The sequence below is a fragment of the Podarcis liolepis genome (assembly GCF_965112155.1).
Source record: "Podarcis liolepis genome assembly, chromosome: 1".
Lineage (NCBI taxonomy): Eukaryota > Metazoa > Chordata > Lepidosauria > Squamata > Lacertidae > Podarcis > Podarcis liolepis.
In genome coordinates this window covers 116,098,687-116,115,010 of record NC_139554.1, presented here as the reverse complement: position 1 = coordinate 116,115,010, position 16,324 = coordinate 116,098,687, and the positions used below count along the sequence as shown (strand labels likewise).

At 39.0% G+C, this 16,324-nt stretch overlaps 1 protein-coding gene across 10 annotated transcripts in view; it reads right to left on the bottom strand.

Annotated features, from left to right (window-relative positions):
- OLA1 (Obg like ATPase 1) overlaps positions 1 to 16,324 on the bottom strand; it is an 89,443-nt gene that overhangs the window by 58,479 nt on the left and 14,640 nt on the right. The window contains exon 1 of one of the 10 annotated variants that reach the window (XM_083469721.1): positions 5,351 to 5,369. The exons of the other annotated variants lie outside the window; for them this stretch is intronic. The gene's annotated coding sequence lies outside the window, so the exon portion shown is untranslated. Of the gene's footprint in view, positions 1 to 5,350; positions 5,370 to 16,324 lie in introns of those variants that run through there. 10 annotated transcript variants of the gene reach the window in all.

The window sequence follows — 16,324 nt, the reverse complement described above, 5'->3', positions numbered from 1 at the left end:
TGCACACTTTAAATTATAAGTTGCCTTCAGATATATTCTACAATATGCACACTCTTCTGCCATTTCTTACACCGTCCATATGACAATTATTTCAAAACATCCAGAGATTTTGCCAGTGCTTATGTTATACCTGTCAAGATCTGATGACTCTATGTTATGTATTCCTCTGAACAGAACCACTACACTTAGTTACAGGCTATCATCAACCAATTCATTCTCTTGCTAAAATCAAGTCATCCAATTACTCCTTGACTAATCAAGGCTGTTTTGGCTTTTTCTTTTTTCAAAAGGTACTCAACAGCATAAACAGTTCACTTACAAGAAATGGAAAGGGGCTAATCAGCAGAATTATTGTTTTGCTGCTACAATTTGCAGTATTTAAATGCAGTTGCTGATTGGACTGAAAGTTTTATGATACAGCACAGGAAACTAGTTTGACTTAAATATGAAGGAGCCTGTGCTTTGTCTACTGTGGAAAGTAATGCAGAAAACTAAAATAATATGTGCACCAATTCACTTTTGATACTTACGTCTCTAAGCAAACATGGAATAAATAACTGTTATGGTCCAATACACAGATCTGCTCTTTCACATTTTTCTAAACATGTCCCTTTTACATACCAATTTGCTTATTTCACTTTTATACTTACATTAGAAAGAAACTGGTCTTTTTATTCTGATACATTCTGTAGATGAAAAAAATACTAATTCGGCTACAAAACATTAGCCTGTAATGTAAGCATACTGTAGCTTCTATATACACCTTGGGAAAGCTCAGCAACATAGGGGCCAACACCTAGGGGGCACGGGGGCTTGATCACCCAATAAAATGTTTGAGGGGGCTGGGCCCCCACAAAGTTGATGGGCATTCCCATTCAAATTGTGTGTGTGCATTGCCTCATGTGATGCAGGGGTGAGGCTTACCTGGGCCACCACAATATTTTTCTCAAGTTGGCACCCCTGCTTAGTGAGCATGAGGGATGAATTGCTCTCTGACAAACAAATGACCTGTAACCTGTGGCTATTGATGCAGAGGCATAAGAGTTGCCTGGCTGGATATTTGGACTCTCACAGAAGGAGAAATGTGAAAATGAAACCACAAGGTAGGATCCAGAGGCAATCAAGCAGACCTCTGTATGCACAAGAAGGATTTCCTGGCTTCTATTCTATGTCCCCAAAAAACCACCCACTTGATGATCCACCTAAAATGGTGTAGGATGGGCTCCAGGGGGCTGTAGAAGAATGGGAAAACTGGAGGAATTTGGCAAGCCTGTACTGTATAAGAACAAGTGCTTTTCTAATCATGCAAAAGACATCTAGATCCAAGCAGCATTTGAATTAGCCCAGCTCCAGTCGCATTTTGCAACTGGCAACCGGCCTTTTGTGACTGGTTGGAGATGTCAGGTGTCACCCTTGGCGCCTAGCATCTCCACCTTCCTGGCTGCAGTCAGCTGGTCTGCCGGGCACAGTGGCAGCAAAAGACACACATCTTTTGCTGCAGCGCTATCCCTGCCAAACAGCTCTTCAGTGCTCTGCCAGGTGAATCAGGTGTTTGGCAGGGTACAAAGGTAGCAAATGCCTCTTTTTCCTACCGTGCTACCCCGCTGACCACCTGATGCACCAGCAGCAGCAGCAACAACAAAAGGTCCCTAGACATTTTGTTTTGGTGCCCACAACCTAGGTCCCAGGAGCCACATGGTTCCTAGCATTCCTACCCCCGTTTCTAACATTGGATTCAAGGCCTGGAAAGTATTTATGCAAGTTCTTTGCTCTTGCTTCAACTCTCTGCCAAAAAAAAGAGAAAAGCTCATTCTTGGTTTATTCAGGTAATAGGCAGAAAACACTGGCTGAGTGACCTGAACTACTTTCCCAGCATTTCTGTCCATTTTTGCTCTGGCTTCCTCTTGATAAAGCCAAAGTTATTCCCCCTAACTCATCAGTAATTAAAGGTAAAGGGACCCCTGACCGATAAGTCCAGTCGCAGATGACTCTGGGGTTGTGGCGCTCATCTCGCTTTACTGGCCGAGGGAATCGGCGTTTGTCCGCAGACAGCTTCCAGTAATTACAGCAAGATAAAACACTGGCTCCTCAGTCCAATTCCTGGTATTATGATGCACACATTCAATAAACTTTTTAAAACCTGCTCAAAACTTTCAGTTGAAAGGAGGGAATGCCTTCTCTCAGCCTAATACACTATCTTCCCAGAATTGTTCCATAAAAGTACAGAATCTGAGACCAGAATAAACATCGTGGAAGATAATATTGTTAAGTCAGGGTGGAAGTCTAGCATTGATTCAATGACAATAAATTTATATGTAAAGAGGATAACACAAACATATGCTGAAAGAATTAAAAGTCAATTTATGCAATCTCTACTTGAGCATTTTGTAAGAATGAACATTTTTTTTCAGCTAGAGGCATGCATGTCAACAAGTTAAATATATAGCTGAAAAAGAAAATTCTCTTGACAAATGCCTTCGGGAGAATAATTTTTCAAATACTTTATAACTTTGGTTCTACAGTGCTTCATAAAACACTAACTAGTTGTAATCATTTGCAGTGTAATTGTGGACATTTATATGCTTTTCTTATGCACAGAACATAGCTATTAAGAGCTGAATGGTGACGGTGTGAAGTATAGGTTAGATTGGGTGAAATTAAAGCAAATTACTCAGGGATGTGGAATTCTGAAAATAGAAACAGTCAACGATTTGCAACCCTCTTGATGATCAGCTTCATAGAACCCTAAATGGCAAGAACTTACATATTTTAAAGTTAACTAGATTTTTTTTCAATATTATGTATAAATATAGTTTAAATGGAAGTACTCAGTGACTTTGGAAATAATCATTTTGTTTGATTTACAAGTCCTGTTTAGAGTTTGTGCCACTAAAGCATATTTTAATTCTCAGTTTTTCACTGGTTCTAATGAACTAGGAACTTACAGTGTGTGCAACTTTTATATACACACACACACACACACACACACACACATTTTATACATACGCACATACATACATACACACACACACACACACACACACAGATACAGACACACACACACACACACACACACACACACAGAGAGAGAGAGAGAGATTATTCTAATGTTAACTGAAATTCTATTAGATTGTAAAAACATTTAGGGAGGATCAAGGGACCCAGCCAGTGACAAATAAGAAACACACAAGGACCAGGACAAAGGCTCTAAAGTGCTTCCAAGTAAACATGTACTGTATAGGTTTGAGGGATAGCAATGCTAGCTTACTTACTCACCCACCCACCCCATCTACCATCATCTTGCAAGGATCAGAGAGGATCTCTTTGTCCCAGTTCCCCCTACCTTTATGAAGTGTTAGACTAATCATATGCAAGTACTAAATTTATGTCAGAAATGTACTGCTGGTGAATGGGAAGAGCCTAGTCATCATGATAACTAGCCCAGTTGTTCTCAAACCAGGGCAAGGCTAAAAGATAAAAATGCCTTCCTAATATGAAGTGGGGCACTAGCACAGGAAAACAATTTAGACCATGTGTGTATAAGTCAGAAGGAGAGCCAGGATTTGCCAAAATGTGTTCTCCAACCTCATTGGGATCATGGGCCTCTAGTGGTCATTAGTTCAATTATCTCATATTGGAGATGAAATAATAAGATAGGGCACAGGAGCTATGCAGGGGGTAAAGTAGAGAGAGTAGAGTAACGGGATAATAATACCTGATTATGGGGAGGGGTTATCTAGCCATTTAGAAAGAGGGCACAAATTGAGTAAATTCTGCAATCGTTGCAGGTGCACAGACGTTGCATAGTGATCAACTGTGCAGATGCTAATAGTGGCATTTTCTTTTTCAGAAAGGGTGATGAGAACTAAGAAATATGCTTTTCTTGCTGCTGAAACATCTGAAAAGGTTGATCCAGTCAATAGTGAATGGCCTAACAAATTCAAGCTGTCTCAACCAGAACTACAGTTTTTGCATGTTGTGGTTAACTAGTTATCAACTTTGCGGCCTAAATGGGACTGTTGAGAGCATGATTGGAATCTGCCAATTAATCTGTAAAGGGAGATTTTGAAGTCTGGAAGATGCTTGCTTGGATCTTAAAATGTGAACAGCAAAAAGCTAACGGAGGAAATTTTTTCTATCTTTTCCTCACCCCTGTGGTACCCAAGTCTCCTGAAAAGCCTCGGTGGGGAGGCAGGATCTGCTACAGCCAGTAGGTGTCTCAATTTAGGCACCTACCCACTCTCCCCAGCAGCAATCCATCCATGACTGATCAAACACATTGTTCATGGTGGGCCTTCCTCAGATTAGGGAAATTAAGTAGAAGTTGTAATATTATGATAAAATATACAGAAAATTGCCAAGATGCCAAAGAAACTTACATACAGACCGACTTACGTGTAAAGAGGAAAATTGTGTTAAAGGCATCACCTTCTCTTAGTAATGACCTTATGTAACCATTTTGTTCTTTGTGTTTGTATTTTGGAAACAAATTTTTAAAAATAAAAGGTTGCTTGAAGCAGAGAAGAAGGGAAACTTTCTTTCCATAAATTTATTTCCTTCCCATATTGTAGGATCCGTCACTAACTTTAATATCATTGTGAATAGGCATCCTTTATATATAGATTTGATTTTGTTTCAGATTTCATGTCCTGTTTTTATACCTCATTGTCTGAATTTACACTTGTAAACTACCCAGAGAACATGTGTTATTGGACAATATATAAATTAAATAAATAAGTGAATGTTAGCAAGTCAGCTGTGTAAGGAACACAGGTCCATCCTTCCTGATAACAGCAAACTGGGGGCTTTGCTAGCTGAGGTTCCTAGCTTCTCCATCTTGAACAACAAGATGCCAAATAACAAAAAACGTTTAAATCCTTGCTCAAGACCCCAACTCAATTGTAGTCTACTTCTTCATAAGCAGAATGTAACCAGCGTATTTCCTTGAAGGTCCAAGAACAATTGGGATTAGCTTGGTAATAGGGCTCATTCTAAATATTGTGTAGATCCTGAGTTACAATAAAATCACATTTTAGTAGTATTACAATTTTTTTTAAAAAAAACATGTGATTATGAATACCCCACCCAATGCACACACCATATTCCCTTCATTCATTTAAAAAAGATTTTTGCCCAGATGGATGCTAGAAGACCATATTTCCACTTCTATCCACTTTACATGCCACATCCATCATGGAGCAAATTTCTGTCTTTAAAAAGGCTTCCAGATAAAGCAGTTCTGTTCTCCCCCATTTAGTTGACTATATTTTTACAAGCACCAGACTTACAAACTAAGGTTTAGAAGCCATCTCATGCATATTGCTGTTGTCCCACATCATTCAGAACAAACCTTTTTAGATCGTTAACTACCACAGGAGTGCTGATTACACAGGCACCAGCAATTTCCTAACCAATGACCACCTGAACAATGATGTGTTCAGCTTCTCAGACCCTGAAGCCTTTCAAAGGTGAATCATTTCACAGTTTGGAACTAGATCGCCATAGCAACTTCCCTTTGAGGGTTTTAGAATCACCATCCAGTAATTCTATGATCATCAAGCTCGACCATTCCCAATGGTTCTTTTCACAGCAGATGGAAAAGGAAGCCTTGAAATTTTACAGTCTATTTCAAGCAATTCATCTGGCAGCCTATTAGAATTCAAAATATTTCGACCTTCAATCACAAAGCATGTTATCTGAAGCTGTGGTGATCTCAAGTCAAGACAAGCAGACATTTTAGTCTAATCATCCATGATGAGAAGAGACTGACAAAAAAAACTCTTAATTCAACCACCATCAAAATGCTTATTTTAACTGCATGCAAGTCTTTCAACAGGCAATGAAAACACACCATGCACCATTTTTATCACAATCATCTGTTCAAGGGAAATATGAATTCTGAATACTGACATGCATCTCTGCACTCTAAGCCTGCTTCTGTAAATGTTTCTTACAAACAGTAAAAAGGCTGTATTCATTCTTCTCTTTAAAAACAAATGCACAGAAGCAAATAAATGAAAATTTCTATATACTAGATTTGGCTTAAAGCACTTAAAAAGAATTGAAATGATCAGTAAAATTCTGAAGGAGTCTGAATATGTGCCAGTAAAGTTTGTAAACTAAAGCATTAATAATGTTCCTAAGGCATTCCTCATATTGGTTTGCTTCTGAAAAGCAACATTTTTTTCTCTTAAGTACTGCAGCCATTAATTACTAAAGCATTAAATGTGGTAGGTGGCACATTCTTAACACTTTAGTCCAACATTAATAAAATCTACACAATAAACTTCACCAGATTTTGCTTAATTATTGAGAAATCTGCATTTACTGCTTAATAAAAAAATAGTTTTAAATTTTTAAATGTTTAAATCTTAGTAAAATATACCAAGGACAAAATTAGAGAGATTCAAGTCCTAATATTTTTTAAAACAAATACAACAATAAACTATAAAATTTAATTACCCAGACTGAATAAGACCAAAAAGAGGTTTAACCAGTAACTGCCAATAAAATGAAATTGGTCTGTTTCTAATTATTAGCTTATGTTTGGACTAATATGCATTTGATCTGCATCTGTGTCTAAAACCCATATTAATCTGCACTGCAAACAGACTTGGGCTGGTTCGAACAACCATTCAAGGCTTCATAAGCCACAGTTTGTTTATCTTACTCAGATTTAATAAGTCTAAAGGGAAGCTAAAGTAGTTTAACCACATGGGTCATGCCACGGTTTGTGAAGTTGGGTGTGACCACCTCTAGGCCAAGCATGGCTCTCTTGCAACTCCCCATCTCTCTTCTCACTGTGCACCAGCTTCTGAACCAAGATCTAAGACGGCAATAAGCCCGCGTTCAGAATTATTTCCATAATGAGCAACTCTGGCTTAATGCTTGACAGTTAATGAACCACGCAAATAAGCCATATTTATGAAGCCTGGAATGACAGTCTGAACCAGGCCCTAGACTCACTTTGATGCTATATTTTCTATGTGAGGCAGGCTGTGTTATATATGGCAAAAATGATATGATTTTTCACATAGAATTTTCATGAGAAGTTCCAGAGGTTGCCTATTATAGATCCTTACTGTGGAAATTCCCTGTAAAACCACATGTAGTTACTGTGACATACAAATACTTTGTATCATGGGTACAATTGTGGAAATTATAAGCAGTGTTCACTCTTTGCTTACTGCTCTTGATTTGTTTTGGAGTTTAAAACCATAAGCCCAGGCTCAGATATGTGATGTGGTTTGCTGCTCCTGGCATGGCTAGGAGCAGAGAAGAAATGAAGCAATGACTTTTGAGAAGCACGCACCAATACACTTCCCATTCATATTAACAATAGTTAAACATTAACTATGGTTTAACATGATGTGTGAACACAGTCAGCACACCTTATTCCCTTTTGTTTTATACTGTATATAGAAATCCATTTTTGATTAAAATATGAAGCAGAATAAAGGTAAAGATAAAGGGACCCCTCACCATTAGGTCCAATCGTGGTCAACTCTGGGGTTACAGCACTCATCTCGCTTTATTGGTCGAGGGAGCCGACGTACAGATGGTCATGTGGCCATCATGACTAAGCCGCTTCTGGCGAACCAGAGCAGCGCACGGAAATGCCGTTTACCTTCCCGCTGGAACAGTACCTATTTATCTACTTGCACTTTGACATGCTTTCAAACTGCTAGGTTGGCAGGAGCAGGGATCGAGCAACCCCCGTCGTGGGGATTGGAACCACCAACCTTCTGATCGGCAAGTCCTAGGCTCTATGGTTTAACCCACAGTGCCACCCGCGTCCCATCAAACAGAATAGGATGAACCAAAAGGTCAAGAGCACAAACAGAACTGTGTTCAATAGGCCACAACTTTACAGGGGCACTCCAATATTGCAGACAGTCTGTAACTGCCAAGTCACCTATTAGGAAACCCAGGAGAAGGTTCCATTTTTTTTGTTTACCTCTTCTGCAACCACCTAAATCTCACTGATTTGCTAAGACAGCCTCAACAATCCAGAAAGCTATTACAATTATTTCAAAACATAATGGAAGAATAATGAAAACAATATTCACTAGTTAATTGATACTATAAAAAACTTCACTTAGCAGAGGACCAATGATGTTATAAAATATATGGATATTTTCTATTTCCAAATGGACAGAATTTCGCTTATGGAAAATCTACCTGTTAGGGAATTGAGACTTGGGCTGCAACCCTAAATCCCCTTACCTGGGAGTAAGCTCCAATTAATTCAGTAGGACTTACTTCTGAGTAGACATAGTTAGGAATGTACTGTTGATCTGTGAACTGCCTATTGTATAAGAAACTATGGAAGAACCAGACAATGTGCTGCTAGGGTATAATTTCTGGGGTAAAACATCACCAGCCCCTTTGCTACCAGCAGCAACACTCACAGTGCCTTACTCTTATATACATGCTCCATTTCACTCCATGTAAAGTAGCAGAAAAGTTAATACATGGAAATTTCAAAATAATTTCTCTAAAAATATTGATGACTACTCGTGTTTTTTAAATAGGAAAATCAGATTCTCCTTATTTGGCAGTGGTGAAGAATATTTGAACAAACAAAACAAAACAAGGAGGCCAATACAATGTATGTAATAAGGTTGTGTACGTTTTCCATTCTTGCTTACTTTTTGGAAGCTACTTTCTTAAATAAAATATTTTAAGGTCTTAGTTTTAAAAAATCTCAAAGCCACTCTCTGCAGATGTATCTTCAATCTCAATTGCAAAATTAAAGAACTTGCAATTGTTCTCATAATTCATTGTTCTCATAATTCTGAGACATACATTGCTGCCCCACACAAATAGCACACAAATGTACACTGAAGCTAGCAGTTCTATATATTTATACAAACTTTTTCTTCTTCCACCACATTTGCCAGCATCCGCCGGTTTTACTTCCACAAGTACAGTATATGACACTTTTACCACTGTAACATCACACTAAGCACCCCGCAAAAATAGGGAGAAACTATAGGAAATTGTACTCACATATGCTTAAAGCTTCCAACTAGTTTCAGGTTGTCATTTAGAAAACAATCAAAACAGGTAGTAACCTTGTTTGCATGCTCCTTTTAGGGTCTAATCACTGAAATCCTGTAGCGCTCTAGTGAACAAAATCACTGTGGGGGTTGTCAGGTCAATTCAGTTTGAAGGTGTACCTTTACCTTACTAAATGTACTTACACTGTACTTTCAGTTTGTAACAATAGCCTTAAAGAAGCCTAACAGCAATACTTTAAAAGGTTTCTTTAAAAATCAACAATAATTTGCTTGAAGATAGCAATTCTGTTCCATTAACACTCAAAGCTATTGTAGTTTTAAAATACAAAGGTAAAATGTAGTCTTCCACTCCCACCGCCTTTCTGGCAGCCAGCGCCACCCTAGTAGCTCCTGGGCGGCTTAATGGGTTAATTTACTAAAGAGCAGTTTTAGAACCAGATTTAGTGTGCAATGTCTTCTACTTTCCAGCTTCAACTATTGCCTTTGATTATGTGGGACTAATGGCACTGCCCTACACTGCTCCTGGCCATCGTCACCAGTTATGCTAACCGTCACTGGAAGATTCAATTTCTGCTGTTTGGAGTTTTGCAGCATCTTGGCAATTCTCTTCCTACACACTGTTGCTGACCATTATTACTGATCATCTCCAGCAAATTATGGGGCAGATGAAAAACATCAATGCAAGAGGACACTGGTTTCCCTTTCCGACTTCCACGACCAAGAAAGCAAGAATACCTACTTCCTACTTCCACTACCAAGAAACCTGCTGGATATGCCTATGCCATAAAGCAAATCCAGAAACAACTCAATAAGTTGGTAACTTCCAAGCATGCTACAGAATGCCCCACACAGAAGATTGGCCTGCAAGATGGACATATGTTAGCAGCTGAAGTGATACATGTCATATTCCCCACATTGGGGGAGGATAGAACCAACCTTGTTTTGTAGAGCTTTGGATTCTGAAATACACAAATGCTTACTCACACAAGCACTCACATATAAAGCCTCGAAATCTTATGGTTGTATAGGGCAACTGTTTAGGCCTGCTGGAGGCTTGCTTTTAGCCAAGGTCGGCCTTCCTCAACTTGGTGTCTTCCAAATGCTGTGGACTTCAGCTCCCATCAGCTCCAGTCAGCACTGCCAATGATCAGGGATGATGGGAGCTGTACTCCAAAACTTCTGGAGGGCATCAAATTGGGGGAAACTGGCCTAGATTCTCCACTTCCCCTACAAAAAAATTGTTATTAGCTTCTTATTTGACTGTATCTCATTAAAAAGATACCAGAACAAACTTGTAGAAGATCCTGATCATTCAATTTCATGCTTGGGGACATAAGAATGTAGGAATCCACCTTATGTTGAGTCAGACCATTGTTCCATTGAGCTCAGTACGGTCTACACTAACTGGTAGCAGATCTCCAAGGTTTCAGATAGGGGGGTCTCCCAGCTGTACCTGGAGATGGTGAGGATGAAGCCTCAGACCTTGATATGCAAGCAGATGTCTACCACTGAGTTACATTCCTTCTCCATTGTTGAATGTTTTCACTTGAGACACTCTTGGGCAGTGTTAGAAACTGAGATATGAAAGCTAGGAGCTAAATGGCACCTTAAACCTAGGTTATGGGCGCAACAACGGACTGTCTAGGTGCACTTTTTTATAACAAGAATTCAAAGCTAAAAATGAATGAACTGCAGCTAAAATATTGTGTTCATTTTTCACATGGTCTAGTCCTTCCCTCCCCACCCCCCTAATATTCTTAAGAGGATATCTTCTCCAGTCTTCAGAGAGTAGCTGGAAGTCGGGAGGCAGAAAAAGGACCTCCCTTCCTTCCACTCTGCAGTTTTAATCTGAAATCTTAGGCGCAGTACTGTGCCCAGAGCTCAGAAACTCCTCACGCTAAGGAAATTCCCTGTCACAAAATGTACCTAGAACAATGGGGATTTTTGAATGCTGATCTTGGGTTTTCCTCTATATTTCTGCTTTCTAAAGAAATGTTCTCTGGAGAAACCAGTTCAATTTCAGATTATTCTGGCAAGTCAGAAAAGATTCTTCCAAGCTGTATGTATTTTTAAAAATTATGTGGCAAAACATTTTGGCTTCCACCTTCATCAGCTGCTGTGATGAAGATGGAATGCTCAAACGGGCTTCACTTGCTGATGCTAAGTGATACTAGTATTATCTTCCTGCATGTACACACTGGACACATTGGCACCACATGGCCCCAGTCTGACGTTCTCCCTTTTAACCAAAATTGTTGGATCTGTTAGCACCTTTATAGCAGTTATTGATATGCCTGACAGTCTGTGTTTCTCAGAACTGAAATGTTTTAACAACTGATTACTCGACTTTTTGTCAAAATTGCAGATTTGTGGTGCATAGGTCAATTGTAGTTTTACCTATGTACTGAATAGGACTTCCTTTTTTGCACTCAATAGTGATTATACTGCAGGACCTGCAAGTGATATTCTGCTTGATGTAGTATGTCCTACCTGTCCTGGTGCTTTTGAAAGTAGCTGTTTCCATGAGATGCAAACAGGTGATATAGAATTTAGTGTTACAAAGATGAGATCCAGGAATGCTGTTAAGTGGATTCAATAAAGCTCTCACTGATAGTCTGCATATATTTAGTTGGAGGCTGGCAAAATGCTGTTAACAGGAGGCTTGTTGACAGCTTTAGCATGACTTTCAGAATTTGCTAACCAGGGGTATCTTTCTCTGATTGCCAGACAATGGAAGATATATGGAAAGCTACAACAAATGGGAAACATTCTTTGTTTACTGACACCTCATTTTGATGGAGGAGGTTTTCTCTAGACACAATGGAAGCCCACTGGATGTTGCAATCAATTACATGTGGATATGTAGAAGGTGCTCTTTAAGTCCAACGATCCTTTTTTGATATTTATCTTTGTTGTTGCAAATGCATTTGATTCCAAGAGCCAAGCCGTAGACAATGTTTTTCTTTACATGTTTTGGATGGGAGGATTTTCAATATAGATAGGTGTACACACACACACACACACACATATATATATAGAATTGCAAAGTTTGGAGGTACAGCAGACAGAGTCACTTAGCATAGAGCTGCACCTGGTACATGAGCCCAATTGCCCTTAAGGGACTAGCACAGTTCTAATGTTATACACTATAACTGCTAACCATGTTGTGAAACATTATACAATCCCCCTTGAAGTATAAATTACTTCATTTTATTATAGATCTCAAAATCACTTAAAAATGCTCTTAGTTTGCTATTTTAAAAAAATATAGGGAATAAAAGACTAATCATAAATAAATGAACTTTTTAATGAGCATGAAAAGCTTTCCGTACTAGCAGGGGGAAAAGCACTTCTCCAAGGGACCTGTCATGTTAAAGCAGTAGTCAATAGCTGCATACAATCAGTAAACAAATTCAGCTCTATGAAAAAAAAAGAACTACATCACCGTTTAGTGGCTGCAATTTAGATTATTCTAGCGTGTAATACTTTAATTGTATAAAACAAAGCTGGTGTCACAAACACAAAAGAACTTCTTGCAAAGCAAGCACCACAAGTAATTTTTATGCTGCCACTGATGGCTGACAAGTGATGAGCACTTTGTTCAAATTTATACACTTATGCATCGAAGGCAACAGGTGGCTTGTAAAAAGAAACACTGAAAAGAACTGTTTTAACCCGTTCAGAGCAGCGTTTTTACAAAATGATTTATTAGATCACCTATAGTCTCCAACAGCCAAACACTCAACATGTTAGTTTGATAGACTTACAAAGTAAAGCAAAATTATTTAAATGAAACCAGTACAATAGCACTGACATTTAAAATCAAGCTTAGAGTTGGAATATGCAAGTATTAGCTACCTAATGCTGAAATATAAAATGTATGAAGCTAAAATCTAGTGCAATAAAGTAAATAAATCATATGGTATCATGACTATTCAATGTGAGTGAGCACAGAAGGCATTCTCCTAGGCATTATAATAAAACCAGGAGAGAATCAGTGGGGCACAATTATCTCTGGGTACAAAGTCTATAGGAAGGGCAGGGAATGTTATGCTGGAGACAATGCTACTCTGCACCATCAAAGAGGACATAGTGTTCAAGGAGCTGAAAATCCCAAAAGGGGTAGATTTCACCACAGAATAGATGTGAGTGGCACACCAAGTCCCAAGAATAGCTTAGGAAAGAGGGTGTATTACCATCCCCATGACCAAGATGCCTAGAGTGGTCTTGAGATAATGAATTCAAAAAAGCATCAAAGAAGGAAACGTTGTAGTAATGGATGACTTCAACTGTCCAAACAAAAACAGGATAAATGCTTTCTCCAGTCACAACTAAGATAAAATTTCTAGATACCCTATATGACTGTGCTCAAGAACAGTTGCTCATGGAGTTGATCCAAAGAGGAGGCAACCCTGGACTTAAGTGGTGCCCAGGGCCTGGTGCAAGAAACAAGCGCTGTGGGCAGTTTAGAAACAGTGACCATAGTGCTTTCAAATTTAACACATAAGTGAGTAATTGCTCACAAAGCCTGGTACAGTCAGATTTCACTTCAAAAGAGAAAATTTCTTTAAAATAAGGGGACTGGTAAAAGGGAAGTTGAAGGGAAAATCAAGAGGGACAAATCTCCCCAGAATGCTTAGGATGATAATTAAAATCCACAATAATAGAAGCTCAGCTAGAACATATACCACAGATCAGAATACTCACTACCAAGGTCATGAAACTTCTAGCATGGTTAACAAGTTGAATGTCAGAAGCTAAGGCAAGAAGGCTTCCTTCAGAAAATGAAAATCTGGTCCAAACGAGAACAAAAAGGAACACAAACTTTGGCAAAAGAAATGCAAGCAGAGAATGACCTGGTTCACAGTTCGTGCAAAGCCAGACTATGATTCAGTGGGACTTTGGGAAAATGTGGACTCTTGAAGAATTAGTACTTCCCTTACAGTACAGGTGGGGTGACCTTTTTGTGCATGTCCAATTGACGTGCGGCCGCTGACATGCAGGTCCTTTTGGACCCAGAAGATGGAACCGTGTGGGACAAGGTTGGCTGGCTCCACCAATGTGTGTGGAGGCCAGGAACGGAACCCCCGAGCAAAATGGTTGCCCCCTGTACTTTCAATTATAACAGGGTTGGATGCACACTACCCTGGCAGAGCAGGGCATTTTCAATATTTTGTTTTTATTAAATTTATATGCTACCCTTTATCCAAAAATTTTGGATCCTTGGTGGATAACAGAATGATGAGCTTCCCCCTGGTCTTTCTTGGGTCTGTTTCACCAGATTGTTGTTTTAATTACACACTATCGTTTCAGTTTCAAGGAGCTTGGATTAAGAAGTTAAAACTCACTCTAAAAGAAGCCACAAAAAGTATAGTAAGCTTTGCAAGGCAACACATTACTCTTCAACCATCCTGGTACAGTATATTATCTTGATATACTATTTGGAATAGTAAGAAAAACTGTCATTGTTGCTTAGCAGGCAGCTCTCTTGTTTCTGGACTACAATGTCAGATATATAAGTCCCTGCTGGGAAACTTAGCAAATGCTGTCTATAAATAGTATGCCACTTGTCACTACTATATTGCCAGAGATGGTTGTCCTTCAGACATATGGGCTTTTTATGACTTATCTGCTGTGTAAAAATATCAGAGGTGCTTAGAACAATCTTGGTCCAAAAGCTAGGCTAAGCTAGGCTAGAACAGGGTGATATCATCAAATCCACACCAAGAATATAGTGCTGTACACATAGTTTGACAAGATTTATGACTAAAGTGCAAACTGTATGCATATTTTATTGTTAAATGCCACTTCCAAGTTTTTTTGAAAAGTAGCAAAATATAAGCTTCTAAAATAAATCTCACTTGCATTTTAAAGTAAAACAAGAGTGTAGCTGCATGAAGTCTTCTCTTCACCAAGAACCGCAATATTTTAAGTTACTTTCAAGAATGTACAGCAGAAAATTTTCCCGTGCCTTTTTTCCCCACTGAAAACATTCAGTTCCCTAAGTTCACTGGTAACAATTAATAGATGCCAGCTGTAACTACAGTACTGGGCAAGCACAACAATTTCAAAGCTGTATTAATGTTTTTCAAGTGCTCATGCCTAGCAAATATGTAAGTCAGCATATCATGAACAGTTCTTTGGGTTGTTGAAATGTATGAGTGTGTACCTTTGGATTCCAACTCTCACTTTTAAACAATGTAAGTTAAGAACATGCTATTGTCTTTGTTTTCTTACAAATATTCAAATTAAAAATTATACATAAAGGCACATCAGATGTGCTTTAATTCCTCCTTCCCTCCTTTCAAATACTTCAGATCATATACTTGTGGTGTATGGGTGGGCACATTGTTTGTCAGAATTTTTTTCCAATGCAAACTGAAAATATTCTGGTGCAAACTACTGATTTGCATAAGAAGGTTATACAGGGGAAGGGGAAGAATAAATTCAATTTCTTCCCGAAAACCCACATCACTACCACATCTAAGGACCAAAGTGCTGACGAAAGGAGAAACCACCATATAGGAACAACATTTTAATCTCATGTTGCTGAAAACCAAACACAAAATGAGACATGAACTCCTATTTTGAATTGTGAGAAATTACATGCTCAGGATACCACTCCCACCCCAAAACACTTCCCTCCAAGTTGTATGGTCCTCTTTATGCCTTCTTCTGTCTTTTAGCCAAAATCCACAGGGTGCCCACTAGGCTGTTTGCACGAACTGTTAGAATAGCAACTGTGATGAAAATCCAGACAGGAAGCAGAAGGGAAAGGTAAGGAATTCTGTAACACAGACTATGTCAGGCTTCCTCAAACTCAGTCCTCCAGATGTTTTTGGTCTACAACTCCCATGATCCCTAGCTAGCAGGACCAGTGGTCAGGGATGATGGGAATTGTAGTCTCAAAATATCTGGAGGGCCAAGTTTGAGGAAGCCTGGACTATGTAGATATCTGTCCTCAGAATCTCTAGAATCCAACTCTGAAACAATGAAGCTCGTACGTCGGCCATGTGCTGTAGGTCACACATTCTAGCAGTTTTAACCACTTTAAAAACAGAGTACACAATTTAAAATCACACAGCAGTATGCAAGTTCACATTTTGTGAAGTTACTCAGACCGTGACAAGCTGGAAAATATTAAAACAGGCCAACCTTAGCCTTCACCTATCACTCGCCAAAAACAAGCCTGTTGCAATGATAGATTCAAAACCTCATAGTGGCACAATCTTTCAAGCCAAGCATTCCCCCCCCCCCAAACAAACAAACAGAACCACATAAGATGCAAAACTAAATCACGT